This window comes from Mustelus asterias, chromosome 7 (genome assembly GCF_964213995.1).
Source record: "Mustelus asterias chromosome 7, sMusAst1.hap1.1, whole genome shotgun sequence".
Lineage (NCBI taxonomy): Eukaryota > Metazoa > Chordata > Chondrichthyes > Carcharhiniformes > Triakidae > Mustelus > Mustelus asterias.
The window spans coordinates 84165859-84183401 of record NC_135807.1 but is presented as its reverse complement, the minus strand read 5'-3'; positions in this window follow the sequence as shown (position 1 = coordinate 84183401).

Genomic DNA, 17543 nt, shown 5'->3' with positions numbered 1-17543 from the left:
ACCCTTATTTCTAATGTTTACCAATGCAGATATAAATCCCATAAAATTCCCTTTGTTTTCCTAAAAGGACTCCAGTGAAGTCTATGACTGATAACGGAAGGGAGGCTGCCAATGAGGAATTCAGAAACGTGCAATGCACTTTGTGAAAGGAATCATAGCAATTGATCAAAAGCTGCATAAAATTTTAGTTGATCAACCAGACTACCTGACGTGGGTGGCCCATTCAAATAATTCACTCCGGATGGTTGAGGGCACAGTTCCTATCAATTAGTCAATGGGCAAAATTCCAAATTGCCTTCTTTTCTGTATGATAATCTTCCTGCATTAGAAGGTACTAGAGTCATAGATGTTTACAGCATGGAAACAGGCCCTTTGGCCCAACTTGTCCATGCCATCCTTTTTTTTTTAAAACAGCTAAGCTAATCCCAATTGCCCGCATTTGGCCCATATCCCTCAATAGCCATCTTATTCATGTATCTGTCTAAATGCTTTTAAAAGAGAAAATTGTACCCACCTCTACTACTACCTCTGGCAGCTTGTTCCAGACACTCACCACCCTCTGGTGTGAAAAAATTGCCTTTTATATCTCTCTCCTCTCATCTTAAACCTATGCCCTACCTTTGGGAAAAGATATTGACTATCTAGTTGATCTATGCCCCTTATTATTTTGTAGACCTCTATAAGATCACCCCTAAGCCTTCTATGCTCCAGAGAAAAAAGTCCCAGTCTATCCAGCCTCTCCTTATAACTCAAACCATCAAGTCCTGGTAGCATCCTAGTAAATCTTTTCTGCACTCTTTCTAGTTTAATAATATCCTTTCTATAATAGGGTGACCAGAACTGTGCACAGTATTCCAAATGTGGCCTTACCAATGTCTTGTAAACTTCAACAAGACGTCCCAACTCCTGTATTCAATGTTCTGACTAAAGAAACCAAGCATGTCGAATGCCTTCTTCACTGCCCTGTGCACCTGTGACTCCACTTTCAATGAGCTATGAACCTGTACCCCTAGATCTCTTTGTTCTGTAACTCTCCCCAATGGCTATCATTAACTGAGTAAGTCCTGCCCTGGTTCAATCTGCCAAAATGCATCATCACCTCGCATTTATCTACATTTAACTCCATCTGCCAATCGTCAGCCCACTGGCCCAATTGATCAAGATCCCGTTGCAATCAGAGATAACCTTCTTCACTGTCCACTATGCCACCAATCTTGGTGTCATCTGCAAATTTACTAACCATGCCTCCTAAATTCTCATCCAAATCATTAATTTCAATGACAAATAACAGTGGACACAACACTGATCCCTGAGGCACACCACTGGTCACAGGCCTCCAGTTTGAAAAATAATCCTCTACAATCACCCTCTCTTCTGTCATCAAGCCAATTTTGTATCCATTTGGCTACCTGACCTTGGATCCCATGAGATTTAACCTTATGCAACAACCTACCGTGCGGTACATTGTCAAAGGCCTTGCTAAAGTCCATGTAGACAACATCTGCACTGCCCCCATCTGCCTTCTTGGTTATCCCTTTAAAAAACGCAATCAAATTTGTGAGACTTGATTATCCACTCTCAAAGCCATGCTGACTGTTCCTAATCAGTCCTTGCCTTTCTAAATGCCTGTTGATCCTGTCTCTCCGAATACCTTCTAACCATTTACCCACTACAGATGTGAGGCTCACCGGCCTATAGTTCCCAGGCTTTTCCCTGCAACCCTTTTTAAACAAAGGCACAACATTCAAATATCTCTGCTAGGGGACCCGCAATTTCCTCCCTAGCCTCCCACAATGTCCTGGGATATACTTCATCAGGTCCTGGGGATTTATTTACCTTGATGCGCTTTAAGGCTTCCAGCACCTCCTTTTCTGTTATATGTACATTCCTCAAGACATCACTATTTATTTCCCCAAGTTCCCTAACATCCATACTTTTCTCAACAGTAAATACTGATGAGAAATATTCATTTAGGATCTCACCCATCTCCTGTGGATACGCACATAGAGGACCTTGTTGATCCTTAAGAGGCTCTACTCTCTCCCTAGTTACTCTTTTGCCCTTTATGTATTTGTAGGATCTCTTTGGATTCTCCTTTGCCTTATCTGCCAAAGCAATCTCGTGTCCCCTTTTTGCCCTCCTGATTTCTCTTTTAACTCTACTCCTACACCCCCTATACTCTTCAAGGGATTCACTTGATCCCAGCTGCCTATGCATGTCATGTGTCTCCTTCTTGACCAGGGCCTCAATATCCCAAGTCATCCAGGGTCCCCTACTTCTACCAGCCTTGCCCTTCACTCTAAAAGGAATGTGCTTACCCTGAACCCCGCTTAATACACTTTTGAAAGTCTCCAACTTACCAGACGTCCCTTTGCCTGCCCACAGACTCCCCCAATTAACTTTTGAAAGCTCCTGTCTGATACCATCAGAATTGGCCTTGCCCCAATTCAGAATCTTAACTTTTGGACCAGGCCTATCGTTTTCTATAGTTATCTTAAAACTAATGGAATTATGCTCACTGGTCCCAAAGTGATCTCTCACTAACACTTCTGTCACCTGCCCTTCCTTGTTTCCCAAGAGGAGATCAAGTTTTGCCCCCTTTCTAGTCGGTCCATCCACATACTGAATGAGAAATTCCTCCTGAATACATTCAACAAATTTCTCTCCATCCAAGCCTCTAATACTATGCTGTCCCAGTCAATGTTGGGAAAGTTAAAATCTCCTACTATTACCACCGTATTTTTCTTGGCGCGATCTGTAATCTCCTTACATATTTGCTCCTCAATTTCCCGCTGACTATTTGGGGGCCTATAATACAACCCTATCAAAGTGATTTCCCCTTTCTTATTTCTCAGTTCTACCCATATAGACTCATTGGCCAACCCTCAGATATATCCCCTCTCAGTACTGCTGTGATGTTTTCCTTAATCAAAAGTGCAACACCTCCTCCTCTCTTACCTCCTGTTCCATCTTTCCTACAGCATCTGTACCCTGGAACATTGAGTTGCCAGTCCTGTCCCTCCCTTAGCCATGTTTCAGTAATAACTATAATATCCCAGTCCCATGTATCCATCCATACCCTGAGTTCATCTGCCTTGCCCATCAGGCCTCTTGCATTGAAATAAATGCAGTTTAATCTGGACTTCCCTTGCTTTCTGCTCTGCTTTTGCCTGACCTGTCTAATACAAGGATTACTGACACTGCCTTTACTATTTAATGTGCTCTCTTTAACTTCTCTGCTGTCCTCAACCTTCTCTTCTGTCTCCCTACTGCTTTGGGTCCCACCCCCCTGCCAAACTAGTTTAAACCTTCCTAAGTGGCACTAGCAAATCTTCCCACTAGGATATTAGTCCCCCTCCAGTTCAGGTGTAACCCATCCCTCTTGAACAGGTCAGCCCTGCCCCAGAAGAGATCCCAATGATCCACAAATCTAAATCCCTGCCCCCTGCACCAGCTCTCAAGCCACGCATTCATCTGCCTAATCTTCCTATTCCTACTCTCACTAGCACGTGACACCGGCAGTAGTCCAGAAATTAATACCTTCGAGGTCCTGCAATTTAGACTTCTTCCTCTCTATATTCACTCTTCATGACCTCATCCCTTTTCCTATCTATGTCGTTGGTACCAATATGTACAACGACCTCTGGCTGCTCACCCTCCCCCTTAAGAATGTCCTGCAACCCCTCGGAGATGTCCTTGACCCTGGCATCAGGGAGGCAACACACCATCCTGGAGTCTCGATCGCGGCCACAGAAATGCCCATCTGTGCCTCTAACTAGCGAGTCCCCTATTACTACTGCTCGCTTGCTCTTTGCCCGACCCTGCTCAACAGCAGAACCAGGTGTGGTGCGACAAGCCTGGCTGCTGCTGAGAGGCTATCCCCCTCAACAATATCCCAAATGGTATACCTGTTTGAAAGAAGAATAGCGGCAGGAGACTCCTGGTAGTCACCCACCTACCTGACTGAACCTGTGGTGTGACAACCTCCCTGTAACTATTATCTATCACACTCTTTGCCCCCTGTACGCTCTGCAGTGTGTCCACCTGCAGCTCCTACCGAACAATGCAGTCCGTGAGGAGCTGCAACTGGATGCACTTCCTGCAGGCAAAGTTGTCAGGGAGACTAGATTGCTCCCTGATTTCCTACATCTGGCAGAAGGAGCATAGCACTTCCCTAACTGCCATACTACCCTTATACAGGTAAAAGGATAAAAGAATCTCAACTCACCTTTCCCTTGTTTGTGCTCGTTTTTGGTTAGAGGAGGTAGGGAAGCTCTTTAGTAGTGTTTGGGGTTTAACTTTCCTTTACAATAACTCCTCCCTCTGCTGGACACTCACTCATGATGTGGAGATGCCGGCGTTGGACTGGGGTAAATACAGTAAGAAGTTTAACAACACCAGGTTAAAGTCCAACAGGTTTATTTGGTAGCAAAAGCCACACAAGCTTTCGGAGCTCCAAGCCCCTTCTTCAGGTGAGTGGGAATTCTGTTCACAAACAGGGCATATAAAGACACAGACTCAATTTACATGGATAATGGTTGGAATGCGAATACTTACAGCTAATCAAGTCTTTAAGAAACAAAGAACGTGAGTGGAGAGAGCATCAAGACAGGCTAAAAAGATGTGTATTGTCTCCAGACAAGACAGCCAGTGAAACTCTGCAGGTCCAGGCAAGCTGTGGGGGTTACAAATAGTGTGACATGAACCCAATATCCCGGTTGAGGCCGTCCTCATGTGTGCGGAACTTGGCTATCAGTTTCTGCTCAGCGACTCTGCGCTGTCGTGTGTCGTGAAGGCTGCCTTGGAGAACGCTTACCCGAATATCAGAGGCCGAATGCCTGTGACCGCTGAAGTGCCCCCCAACAGGAAGAGAACAGTCTTGCCTGGTGATTGTCGAGCGGTGTTCATTCATCCGTTGTCGCAGCATCTGCATAGTTTCCCCAATGTACCATGCCTCGGGACATCCTTTCCTGTAGTGCATCAGGTAGACAACGTTGGCCGAGTTGCAAGAGTATGTACCGTGTACCTGGTGGATGGTGTTCTCACGTGAGATGATGGCATCTGTGTTGATGATCCGGCACGTCTTGTCTGGAGACAATACACATCTTTTTAGCCTGTCTTGATGCTCTCTCCACTCATGTTGTTTGTATATTAAAGACTTGATTAGCTGTCAGTATTCGCATTCCAACCATTATTCATGTAAATTGAGTCTGTGCCTTTATATGCCCTGTTTGTGAACAGAATTCCCACTCACCTGAAGAAGGGGCTTGGAGCTCCAAAAGCTTGTGTGGCTTTTGCTACCAAATAAACCTGTTGGACTTTAATCTGGTGTTGTGAAACTTCTTACTGTGGACACTCACTCAAACATGGATGGTGTCTTCCAGAAGTTCACCTTCTGGTTGCAGTGACTCTACCTATGTAAATTCTTCCCTGCACCAGCCAATCAGCATCACCACTCTGCTGGACACTTGCCTTCACTCAAACACAGAGGGTGTCTTCTAGAAGTCCACCTTCTTGCCACCAGTGACTGCTATGCAACTCTTCCCCACACCAGCCAATCAGCATTGCCCCTCTGCTCGATGCTTGCCTTCACTCGAACACAGAGGGTGTCTTTCAGAAGTCCACCTTCTGGTTGCAGTGACTGCGCCTATGCAAATCCTCCCTGCACCAGCCAATCAGCATCACCACTCTGCTGCCTTCTGCTGTACTAAAATGAATCAATTTTCCCCTGCATACTTAAATGCTTTATGGGGAGGATGGTGGGCTTTTATCAAGGCTAAGGTCTCAGGGAAAATTCAGAGAGCACTGAGGCATCATACAAAACCAACTGAGGCTGATGTCAATTAAGTAGTTTAGTCTACTGTAAAAGGGAAGGGTCATTGGAAACACCCTGGGATGGTCATTTGTTGTGATAGTAATCTAGTACAAATCAAACATAACAATCAAACTGTTAATTCTGATTCATCATGAAGGATGAATCAGAATTAATTTCAAAATCTGGAATTGTTAACGGTTGATCAAAGTAAATGAGACAGTTTGTACTTAAATGATTATTTGTTTTTATTTGTGAAGGTTCTGAGGGGTAGAATATGATTGATCAAATTAATAGGCTCCAGGTTGATTAAATAAATTGCAGATTGATCTCATGTGTGACTGATTCCTTTCAATTTGGACAAATGTAAAGTTACATATTTAGGGTGGGGTTCAGGTTTATACCATGTTAAAGATCATGAGAAATACCTGAATTGAATTGTTGACAACTTGTTAAAAGTGCACAATCAGTGTGAAATAGATTTGGGCAGGCAAATAGGTCTTGGATCTATTGCTACGATATAAGACAAAGAACATTAAACCTAACCCATACAAGACTTTGATATGTCGGTATCTGCAACATTTTGTTGAACATATAGTGAAAGATGTCAGGGCTTTGGAGAAAGACAGGCGGTATTTAGATTGATACATAAACATGGAACTCTCAGTTTTCACAAGCACTAGTCTCTTTAGAAGAATGTCATTTTGAAATGATGGAGCTTTTAAACTGGGAAGGAGGGGGATTGTATCCAGGTTATTTGAAATATTAATAGGAAAGTTAGAAATGTTGGGGTTGGAGTAAATGCCCAGAAAAACATTGGGATTCAGATTAGATTTAATCATCTAGAACTGATGATCATAACACGCAGTTGCCATGGACTCTCAATGGACTTTTTAAATAAAGGGACTTTACCACTTTTTTAAATACTTTTCCAATTCAATCAAATCATCGGAAATGTCTCAACTTGTTGAGACTCTGAATTGGAAAGGGATTTTACCACTTTTTTTTGTACTTTTCCAATTCAATCAAATCAAATCCAATTCAGAGTCTCAACAAGTTGAGACATTTCCGATCCAGGCTGACAAGACAGGGCAAGCGACCAAATTGCCCTGTCCTGGGCCTGATCTACATGAGCCAAGCTGATTGGAGGAGCAAAGCAACACCTCCTCCAAGACTTGAGCTCATTTGCATCTTAGCCAAAAGGCCGAGAAACTTACTGAAAGAATAGGTCATTTCCAGTAAGCCATGTAGAAAGCTTCTGTGGTTTCTGGTAATGGTAATGAGCCAGAGTCCACAAAGGACACAGCCTTGCTTAATAGACTCATGGTATTAGAAGGGAAATTTCCAGAGTAGTTCTAAATTGATCACAGCTGTATTTGCCTCACTTAGGATATTGTGTCATTAAGAGTTGGGAAAATCATGTTAAGGTTCCACTGTAACCAAAAGGATCCTTCCTAGTGTTTCTTTACATATCATTGTATGGTTTATTTAAATTTGAATTCTGCTCAATTTGAATTCTGTTAACCTGTCTGCCTCCTCCTGAAATAGCAAGAAGAAACATAAGGGAATATATAATAGATACCTCTACTTTTGGGTCTTCAATCATCCATGCAGAAATATTCACCTGAACAATATTAGAATTTGTCCAAGGGAAATGCAGAGTATATATAGCATGCCTATGAAGGAGCATTTGAGTTGGAAGACAAGAAATAAAGAGCAACCATTGTCTTCAGCTGGAGATGCTTAGGATCTGTATCTCAGGTGTGACGGGGCTAGTTAGGTAGCTCTTTTAAGGTACCAACGTAATAAACGAACTCAAACTAACTTAGGGACAAAGTAAAAGGGGCAGCTCCCCAAAAGGAAGGGGGAACAGCCCGAACCAAAATCAAAGTCGAAAGGAAACTTAAAACGTCAAACCAAAAGGTGATTATCGGGGTCAATAATACACCCCAGCCCCTGCGGTGCCCAGCGGTCGCGGAAGGCGTCAACCGCGCCCGTGGACACCGCATGCTCCCACTCCAGAGACACCTGGCCGTGAATGTAGCCGCGGTAGAGGGGCAGACAGTCGGGATGGACGGCCCTGTCGATCGCCCGCTGCCTGGACCTATTGATGGCGCGACTGGGCTAGTTAGGTAGCTCTTTCTCTTCCAAGGTAGATTGTGCATCATTGTAAGAAAGAAAGGCTTGCACTTCTATTGTGGTTTTCATGACCACCAGAGGTTTCAAAGCACTTTACAGCCAGTGAGGTACTTTTTGAAGTGTGGTCTCTGCTGTAATGTAAGAAACATGGCAGCTAATGCAGACTGAGTAAACTCCCACAAAGTTACTGAGAACATTTTCAGAAATCTGCTAGTGTACTTTTAACACAAAAGAGTAAATGTTTATTAAACAATAAAAATGAACTATATTACACTGGACAAAAAGGTTGGAAAGATTTCAATACAAACACCAGTAAATGGGTCAAATCACATTACTTCTTCATCCCAACTATACTTTTAGAGATACATACAAATTCATAAAGATAACACAATTAACAATATCTATCTTATGCTCTAATATTCACTATAAATATGCGGTACATAAACCAATAGTTGAACAATGGTCGGACACTCCAAACTGTGACAGTTGCCACTAAAGCAGATTCCAAAGATTTCTTATCAGCCTCCCCAAATGCATGTTAGACAGTGAGCCAACCAGCCTCATTGAAATTCTGTCTTTCTCACAAGGGCTTCCAAAATCCACACTTGAAGTACTCGCCTTGGAATTCTCTACCAAACGGCACTTCCAGTCAGATGTCTTCAACAAGGATGCACCTCCAGGGGGTTCCAAAGGCCCATAGCCAAGAATAAAAAAAAGTCATTATTCGTTCTGTGGATGTGGGCATTGCTGGCTAGGCCAGCATTTAGTTCCCATCTCTAATTGCCCTTGAGGAGGTGATGGTGAGCTGCCTCCTTGAACCGTTGCAGTTCATGTGGTGTAGGGACAGCCACAGCTGCTGTTAGAGAGTTCCAGGATTTTGACATGGTGACAGTGAAGGAATGGGAAAACCTTCTCAGTCAGGATGATGTGCGGCTTAGAGGATAAGTTATAGATGGTGGTGTTCCCATGCATCTGCTGCTCTTGTTCTTCTAGATGGTGGCAGTCATGGGTTTGGAAAGTTCTGTCTAAGGAGCCTTGGTGAGTCCCTGCAGTGCACCTTGTAGATGGTACACATTGTTGACACCGAGCTTCAGTGATGAGGGGAGCGGATGTTGAAGGTGGTGGATGGGGGTACCTATCCAGTGGGCTGCTTTGTTCTAGATGGTGTTAAGCTTCTTGAGTGTAGTTGGAGCTGCATTCATTCAAGCAAGTGGAGAGTATTCCATCACACTCCTGAATTGTGCCTAGTAAATGAATTCCTAGGCTCTGACCTGCTCTTATAGCCACAGTCTTTATGTGGCGAGTCCAGTTCAGTTTCTGGTCAATGGTAGCCTCCAAGATGTTGATAGGGGGGGATTCAGCAATGGTAATGCCATTGTATTTCAAGGGGTGATGGTTAGATTTTCTCTTGGTGGAGATGATCATTACCTGGCAGTTGTGTAGTGTGAATGTTATTTTGCACTTGTCAGACCGTGCCTGGATATTGTCCAGGTCATGCTACTTTTGGACCTTCTGATGGATTTAAGAGCTGAATATGGTTAGGGCTAGTTCACATGGAACTCTTGCGATGATGTCCTGGAAATTAGATGATTGACTTCCAACAAACACAAGCATCTTTCTTGCTGCGAGACATGGCTCCAACCCTCGGTTCCAAATGACTCCAGGCTTTTTTGGGCTTCTTGATGCCACACTCGGTCAAATACTTTTTTTTATATTCAGTAGTGGGACATGGGCATCACTGGCTGGCCAGCATTTATTGCCCATCCATAGTTACCCCTGGAAGACTTTGACAGTCAACCACTCTGGAGTCACATGTAGGCCAAACCAGGCAAGGATGGCAGATTTCCTTCCCTAAAGGACATTAGTGAACCAGATGGGTTTTTCCAATAATCGACAATGGTTTCACGGTTTCATTAGATTCTTAATTCCAGATATTTTTTATTTAATTCAAATTCCACCATCTACCATGGCAGGATTTGAACCCCAGGACATTAGCTGAGTTTCTGGTTTAATAGTAAGACGTCTCAGGTTAAAGTCCAACAGGTTTATTTGGCATCACCTGACTTGGACTCACCTGATGAAGAAGCAGCGCTCCGAAAGCTCGTGATACCAAATAAACCTGTTGGACTTTAACATGGTGTTGTGAGACTTCTTACTGTGCCCACCCCAGTTCAACGCCGGCATCTCCACATATCTGGTTTAATAGTCTAGCGATAATCCCACTCGGCCATCGCCTCTCTTGCTGCCATGATATCAAGGGTAATCACTCTCACCTCACCAATCTTTGGCTACCTCCTCCACACTTCGGACTCCTATCAAGCCCATTTTGCTTCTCGTCTGCTCCCCACAGCTTTCTCTTTAATTCAGGGCCAATTGCTCTGCTCCTTAATTTTAACTTTATTTAACAGGACCTGTTTCAGATTCCTGTTTTTGTCCTTTAACTTGACTGTTTCCTTGGGACCTCTTTCTGTCCCACTCCTTGTGTTGGGGCTTTCTTGGTTTGTGACCTGCCGCCTGTCCCCTCCCATGTTCTGCTCCTTTGGACACCCTCTTTAGAATGGCACAGGTCACCTGACCATTGTACACTGTTTCACTTCTGTTCTGGACCATTTTCCAACTGAAGCAACAATGAAAATGGAGCAGCTGTGCATGTGTGCCTATTCTCCAGCAGCGCATATGCAGAAATCCTGAAACCCACTGGGAATTTTATTTTCCAGCCTCCAAACTTTCAATATAAGGTAGGTTTTTTTGGGGGGATTTGTCACAATTCCTTGCATCTCCAACTTACTCCAGCAGCTTCAGAACTTCTCCAGAAAAACGTAAAGCCCACAAGTCATGTTTTTGACATCTCACTAGTGAAAATTGGATCTGTTAGAAGGCTGTCACACTTTAATGTATGAAACTTCCCCTGTGAATCATGGACATGCAAACTACAACCTGCCCCCATTGTCCCCCAGCAAGAATCGTGGATGCTGGGTTCAAGGACGGGACTTCTGGAAACAGGATTCTAGTGCCATTTTAACTAAGCTGGAGACCCTCTTCATCTTAAGGTAAATTTAAGCCAAAGGCAAACTTCATCAGCACACTGCCATTACCTGGAACCAAACTAGATGAGTGATTCAGGCAGTTGAAGATTTTACTTGTATACTATGAGGCAGAATGGATGTTGGGATAGTGTTCAGCTAGTGCCATCAGCCATTGTAGTTCATTACAAAGGCATCCATTTTTGAATCAAGGGGCATAGGCATGATAGACCACCTTATAAATAAATGTATCATGGCAGTAGATTGGAAGCCAAAAACTCAGCTTGGGTCACTGTCTGTGTGGAGTTTGCACGTTCTCCCCGTGTCTGCGTGTGTTTCCTCTGGATGCTCCGCTTTCCTTCCACAATCTGAAAGACATTTTGGTTAGGTGCATTGGCCATGCTAAATTCTCCCTCAGTGTACCTGAATAGGTGCCGGAGTGCGGCGACTAAGGGATTTTCACAGTAACATTATTGCAGTGTTAATGTAAGCCTATTTGTGACACTAATAAATAACAAATAAGCATTGACTTAAAATTGGTAGCTATGCATCATACAAACAAGCATTCCCTTTGAGGGAATGGGATCCTTTCTGTTGACATTGGTGGGGTGGGATTTATGGAGTCTTTGGGGAGAACTATACCATTCCTTGGACCTTGTGAAAACATGTCACATGGTGGAATTGTATTGTCCTGTTATGATGATGGTCTTTGTTCATGGTACAGTTGAGGAACTGCCTTGGTATAGCAAAGTACACATATGAATTCCTTTATGCATCTGTAGTAAGCCAGATGGGCTAAATTTATTGATGTCTCCAATGGTAAACTGGAACAATCAATAGCAACAAAGTCTGGCATGGCAGTGCAACATCAGATTGCAGCTCATCAGTGACTTTCCTTATGAAGCTTAGCCCTTGCATTGATTGCTCTTGGATCAATTAGAGGCAGGCGCACCTCAATCAGTGAAATCTTGAGTGCGTGCACCAGTGGATGACTGAAATATACCTCTGGTACCGCCAAACCAACCTAGCTTCCTCCATTGTTTTAATTTATTTTCTTCTTCCACACAACCAGGATATAGATGTATTTTCTAATAGGAAACTCACTGTGACCTCTTTAGGACTGGCAGGGATTGGTAGATGGAAAGGGACTAATTTAGAAACATTACAGCGGCTGGCACAAAGATAAAGCAGTTGGTAAAAGCTATAAAAATGAAGTTATCAAAATCCAGAGAAATAATCTTTTTTATGAAACCCTCATCATAGTTGCTGGGCTCTTTAAATTGATTCCTTCTTTTACACTAATGGCTCACAATGCAGGCCTGTCTGTTTTATATGGATGGGATGATTAGTGAAAGTGTTCAATTGTTCTATGCTTGATTGTGTGAGTCTATTTACTATTGATGTTCACTCTGCTTGATTGGTTAAGCCTGGGTGTGGATTCAGAGGAAAGTAAATAAAGCTGTAGCAATTGTCATCTCTGCATAGATCTGAGATATAAAATTTGCAACATTCAGCACTAATGAGACAGTAATGACAGAAAATGTTTTATATGACTTCAGCCAGGTTGTTGTCAATTATGGTGCTGCTATGATTCTCCAGAGAAATACAAATACCCACAAAGGATCATCCATCCACTCCAGTGTGATCTATAATTTACATGATCATAAAGTTATCAGTGAGGAAGTCTATATGGCCCTTTTAAATTCAGCTATTGGGAAAGGTCTTACTGACCCCTCTGTGCAGCATTCAATTGGATCCAGGTGGCCATTTACTATTTTTGTCCACAAATCTAAAAAGATAAAAGAAAGGCTTGTATTCATGTATTGCTTTTTCTAGCCTCAAGACATCCCAACGCACTTTAAAGCCAATAAAATGGTGAAGTGCAGCTATAGTCGTGTTATAGGAAAAAGGACATGCAATTTGTGCACAGCAAAATCTTTCAAATAATCAGTTTTAGCCGTGTTGGTTGGGGATAAATAATGGCCAGGAACACCACAGAGAATGCTCCTTCTCTTCTTCAAAATAATGTCACCGTATCATTTCTGCCCACCTGAGAGGGGAGTATATAATGTCTCACATAAAATACGGCACTTCACCAGCACTCCATTAGTTATGAGGAGAGGTTGGAGAAACTTGGTTTGTTCTCACTAGAGCGACGGAGGTTGAGGGGAGACCTGATAGAAGTCTACAAGATTATGAGCGGCATGGACAGAGTGGATATTCAGAAGCTTTTTCCCAGGGTGGAAGAGTCAATTACTAGGGGGCATAGGTTTAAGGTGCGAGGGGCAAGTTTTAAAAGAGATGTACGAGGCAGATTTTTTACACAGAGAGTGGTGGGTGCCTGGAACTCGTTGCCGGGGGAGGTAGTGGAAGCGGATACGGCAGTGACTTTTAAGGGGCGTCTTGACAAGTACATGAATGAGATGGGAATAGAGGGACATGGCCCCCGGAAGCGTAGGGGTTTTTTGTTAAGTCAGGCAGCATGGTCGGTGCAGGCTTGGAGGGCCGAAGGGCCTGTTCCTGCGCTGTAATTTTCTTTGTTCTTTGTTCTTACTACTGCATTGGAGTGTCAGACTAGATTTTATGCTCAAGTTCAAATCTGCAGATTTCCACTCCATCTGACGAAGGAACAGTGCTCCGAAAGCTAATGGTATTTGCTACCAAATAAACCTGTTGGACTTTAACCTGGTGTTGTTAAAACTCTTACTGTGTTTACCCCAGTCCAGCGCCGGCATCTCCAAATCATTATCAAACCAGCTCATGGTTCTTTTCTTCACTATCTCCAACTCTCTAAGGCATCCTTTGAGATTGAAATCATCAAAGAATCATGGCAGGTTTATGGCATGGAAAGAGATCACTCAGCCCATTATGTCTGTGCAAGCTGAAAAATGAGCCACCCAGCCTAACCCCACTTTCCAGCATTTGATCTGCCTCCCTGCAGGTTACGGCATTTAAGGTACATATCCAAACACTTTTCAAATGAGTTGAGGGTTTCTGCCTCTACTATCCTTTCAGGCCATGTGTTCCAGACCCTCACAATCCTCTGGGTGAAAAGCATTTTCCTTATCTCCCCTCTAATCTTTCTACCAATCACTTTCAATTTATGGCCCTGGCCACTGACACCTCTGATCAAGTAAATAGGTCCTCCCCATCAACTCCATCTAGGTGACCTCGGATACCGGTTCGACCGAGGCTGTTGGGGCAGATGACATCCTCTCGCTGACCCCTGCTCAAAATTAGCATAGAATGCGTTAACCTCATATCGGGGAGGGGTGCATTGTTGCCAGCGATTCTACATGCCTTCACCTTGTTGCCTGTTATATCATGTAGACCTTGCCATAATTGGTGGGTTTTGTGTGGCTAGCTTGGGACTCTAGCTTGGTCCGGTACTGTCTCTTGGCATTCTGATGGTTCTCCGAAGGTCGTATCTGGATTTTTTGCACAGGTCAGGGTCACCCGACTTCAGCGCCTCAGACTTGAACTTCAGTAGGCAGTGGATATCCCTGTTCATCCATGGTTTCCAGGTTGGGAAACACTCGGATTAGCTTCTTTGGCACACCATCTTCTACATACTTACTAATGAAGTCTGTTACTGTAATGGCGTACTCAGTTAGGTTAGTCGCTGAGTTCTGGAATATTGACTACTCCACCGACTTGAAGCAGTCCTGTAGGAGATCATCCATTCCCTCAGACCAACATTGCACAACTTTGTTTATTGGGCTCTCCTGTTTTAGCTTTTGCTTGCAAGCTGGGAGCAGGAGCACAGCACAGCCTTGTTGTCTGATTTGTCAAAGTGTGGACAGGGGATAGAGCGGCAGGCATGTTTGATGTTTGTGTAGCAGTTGTCAAGGATGTTTGGGCCTCTGGTGGGACAGGAGATGCAAATTCGACACTTAGAATATTTTTGGGAGAACTCCAGCCCTTATATCTATAATGTTGATGGAAATTGGCTATGTAAACTTAGCATGTTGTCTTTATACTCTTCTAGCAGTAGAAGCAAAATGACAAGTTTAAATAAGCATTTTCCATGAAAAATGTGGACATAGGAAATCTGAGAGTAAGAACAAAATGTACGACTTTAAAATGGAGACTGTTCTCTGCTCTAAATATTCCCCTTCCTGAAGATTACACTTGGTGTTGGTTTCCTAATGCAGAAATAGAATTGCACTGCAACCATTTCACACGTTTGTCTGGATAGTCTCCTCAGTAAGAGTTTTAACAACACCAGGTTAAAGTCCAACAGGTTTATTTGGTAGCAAATGCTATTAGCTTTCGGAGCGTTGCTCCTTCGTCAGATATCTGCTCTCAAACAGGGCAGACAGAGACACAAAATCAAGTTACAGAATACTGATAAGAATGCGAACCTTTACAACTAATCAGGTCTTAAAGATACAGACAATGTGAGTGGAGGGAGCATTAAGCACAGGTTAAAGAAATGTGTACTGTCTCCAGACAGGACAGCCAGTGAGATTCTGCAAGTCCAGGATGTAAGCTGTGGGGGTTACCGATGTGAGTGGAGGGAGCATTAAGCACAGGTTAAAGAAATGTGTACTGTCTCCAGACAGGACAGCCAGTGAGATTCTGCAAGTCCAGGATGTAAGCTGTGGGGGTTACCGAGGTGACCATCCTTAATGGAGATGCGTGTGTCCAAGAATACTGATGGTGCAGAAACTGATAGCCAAGTTCCGCACATATGAGGATGGCCTGAACCGGGTTCTTGGGTTCATGTCACACTATCGGTAATCCCCACAGCTTGCCTCCTGGACTTGCAGAATCTCACTGGCTGTCCTGTCTGGAGACAATACACATTTCTTTAACCTGTGCCTATTGCTCCCTCCACTCACATTGTCTGTATCTTTAAGACCTGATTAGTTGTAAAGATTCGCATTCTAATCAGTATTCTGTAACTTGATTTTGTGTCTCTGTATGCCCTGTTTGAGAGCAGATATCCACTCCATCTGATGAAGGAGCAGCGCTCTGAAAGCTAATGGCATTCGCTACCAAATAAACCTGTTGGACTTTCACCTGGTGTTGTTAAAACTCTTACTGTGTTTACCCCAATCCAACGCCGGCATCTCCACATCATAGTCTCCTCAGAACAGATCTCGTGACATCTCACCCCATTCGCATATTGCCCCATGTTTCAGATATCTCCTCCAATGCCACAGGTTGCTGTATCCAGTGGTATATAAGGTCCTTGGGGACGGTTGCCATCCATCCAATGAATGTGGTCGAGCCAGCCAGATGTTGTTGACTTAGCAATTAATGCATTTTGATGGAATAAGCATGTTCCAGTTCTAGGATCTGAGTCAGTGACCTTCTTCTGCCAAGTGATGCCAAAGATACTTCAGAGGCAGTGAAGATGGAAACTGTTCAGCCTTTTTCTCTCATGGAGTATATGTACTCCAGTTCTCACTACTGCACTGAGGTGCAGACAAGGTAGACTCACAATTCAGTGTTCAATTAGGTTGCTGTTGTTTCACCATGCTGACTTGGACAGGGAGCATGTAATTGCATGCATGAGTTCCCTCCAGGATCCCGCCTGCCCTGACCTGGTTATGGGAAGCCTCCCCTTGCCCCACCTATGGCCAATCAATGGCCGTTAAAGAGCCTTTTCCTGCCCATCAAGTTTTAGGCTGGCAGACAGATGACAGATCGGTGGGGAGAGGGGGGAACAAATCCCGGAATGAACAGAGTTCAATCTTGGATGGGAAGGATGTGGGGGGTCCATTCTGGGGACCCACTCACCCTTACCATGGATCTTCCTGCTCTTGCACCTAAGCCCACATTCATCACTCCAGCGGGCTTACAACAGCACTCCACTAACGGGAGAGAGGCCATGGAGGCCCCCCCAAGAAATCGGGTGTAAAGTGGGTGCTCGCTGGGCATTGCCAGCCTGGTAGTGCCAGCCTGGCCCCCTGGCACTGCCCACTGGGCATCAGGCAATGCCAAGGGGCTGGGCCAGAGAGGGGGGGGTGGCCTATTGGGGCGTGGCTAATGAGGGGAGATCGGTGGGGGTGGGGGGGTCCTGTTGCCACTCTGTACTGGGAATAGGGGCAGAAAGAAGGAATGGGGTGATTGGGGCTGGTGATCCTGGTTCAGGGGCGGGTCAGGGCTGTTGGTGGGGGGCAGGAGTCAGGACGGTACGGAGTGGTCGTGAGGGAGCGGCAGGGTGGCACATTGGTTGGCACTGCTGCCTCACAGCGCCAGGGACCTGGGTTCGATTCCCAGCTTGGGTCCCTCTTTATGTGGAGTCTGCACGTTCTCCCCATGTCTGCGTGGGTTTCCTCCGGGTGCTCTGATTTCCTCCCAGTCTGAAAGCTGTGCTGGTTAGGGTGCACTGACCCACACAGGCGCCGGAGTGTGGCGATTCGGGGAATTTCACAGCAATTTCATTGTAGTGTTAATATAAGCCTTACTTATGACTAATAAATAAGCTTTACTTTACTTCACTGCCAGGGTGGGGTGCGGGGGGGGGGGGGGGGGGGGGACTGCTGGAAGGGAAAGGTGGTTGGGGCAATCGGGGCGAGCCGGGGGGGGGGGCATCGGTGCTGGCCTGGAAAAGTCCG